We start from the raw sequence: 1,831 nt of genomic DNA, 5'->3' as shown, positions 1-1,831 counted from the left end.
CCAGCGGGAGAAAAAACAACAGGTAATTTGCGATATACACTTTCCCAACCCCCACCCTTCTTCACCCCCACTCGGCCTCCTCTGCTTCCCGCGGCCACAATGTCTTGTCCAGGAAGCACTGGCTGCTTGGATTCCACCCACCCGAACAGGCCAGCTCTCTGAGTGCCATTTGCTGGCTGCTGGTGGTGTTTTTTTCCACTTCTTTTGATTTCTTCCTTACCTCTCACCACCTCCCCTTCCTTTCGCTCAAATACCCAGCTCCATGCACCATCTTTGCTTCTTCCTGAGGGGCTGTGGAGCTCCGTTCAAGTGTGGAGCTGCTTCCCGGGCTGGGCTGCCACGCTGGTGGGATCCCGGGGCTTTTGTTAATTTGTTTTGAATTGTTTGTTTTCTTTTCCTTTTCTTGAGTTGGGAGCCCGTTCTGGCCAGGCAGTGCTGCGTGGCTTGGAAACTACCCCCTCAGCTTGCACAGACGTGCAGAGGGATCCATGACGACATTTCTTTCTTCGTTGGTTTTTTTTTCTTTTTTTCTGTTTTTTTGGAGTCTTTTCTAGTTTTTTTTTTCTTTTAATTTGTTTTGTTTTCTTTTCCCTCTTTTTCCCTTTTGGTCTTTCTTCATTGCTCAGTTTCTCATCTCTCTATATCTTCCTTCTCTTTCTGTTCCCTGAATACCTGGCCTTGTATACCTCTGTGCCTTCTAGCCAGGCTGTACTGCAACACTTGAGAACAACTTCCCCAGAACTCATAGCCGCACCGGTGGGATCCCTGGGAACTTTGCTGTTCTTTAATCTTTCCAGTTTTTATTTATTCATTCTTTCCTTTTCTTCCTCTTCCCCTTTTTGTCTATCTCCATTTCACAGTCTCTCGTCTCTACACTCCAATGGCAAGCTCCCCTAGCTTTCTTTTTTCTTTGTATGTTTTTGGCTCCTATTCCTCTCTCCTCTCTCTCAAATCCATCTTAGCTCCACACATAACAACCTCACCACTACATCCTGCCTACCTGCACCGTGTGCTTAACATCACACCACCAAGCAGCACAGGCACAGCCTACTGGAACCTGCCCTGCACTGAATAACAACCCGCCCTGGCAGCTGTGGTAAGTGCCACAAACAACCTGTCCCAGTGAGTCCTCTTCGGCTAGACCTGCCCTGCCGTACCATATCTGAGTGACTGACCCTGCCAATTGGAGAAGGAGGTGAACAGTATTGTGCCCACAGATGAGCAAACAACAAAGAACACACAGCCCGCCTGCTCAGACATAGCCAAATTTTAAAAAAAGGGATGAAACAAACAAATCTACAATCAATAAATGGGAAAAATGACTACTGAATGCCCCGAAGACAGCAGAAAATATCAAAACATTTACAAAAACAGGACAGGATGGTTCCAGTAGGCTTCCAAAATAAAACACCAGATGACTTTCCAGTGGAAGAAAATGCACTAGAACTACCTGATAGGGAATTCAAATCTCTAATACTCAGAATTCTCCAAAAGCTGAGGCAAGAAGCAGACAAAAATGAGGAAAAAATAGACAAATTCATGGAAAATACAGACAAAAAACTGGAAGAATTCAGGAAAATAAAGCAGGAACAAAATGCCAAAATAAATTCACAACTAGAAATTACACAAAGACAACAATTAGAAATCCAAAAGATAAACAACAAGATTTGAGAAATGGATGGTGTCATAGAAGGGTTGAGAAACAGATTTGAAATGGTGGAAGACAGGATCAGTGGAATTGAAGACAAACACTTGCATACAACCCTGTTTGAGGAAAACTCAGAAAAAAGAACAAAGAAAAATGAAGAGACCCTGAGAGTTATGTGGGATA

Source organism: Trichechus manatus, unplaced genomic scaffold, assembly GCF_000243295.1.
Source record: "Trichechus manatus latirostris isolate Lorelei unplaced genomic scaffold, TriManLat1.0 scaffold00046, whole genome shotgun sequence".
NCBI lineage: Eukaryota > Metazoa > Chordata > Mammalia > Sirenia > Trichechidae > Trichechus > Trichechus manatus.
Note: the sequence above shows the minus strand (reverse complement) of the source record.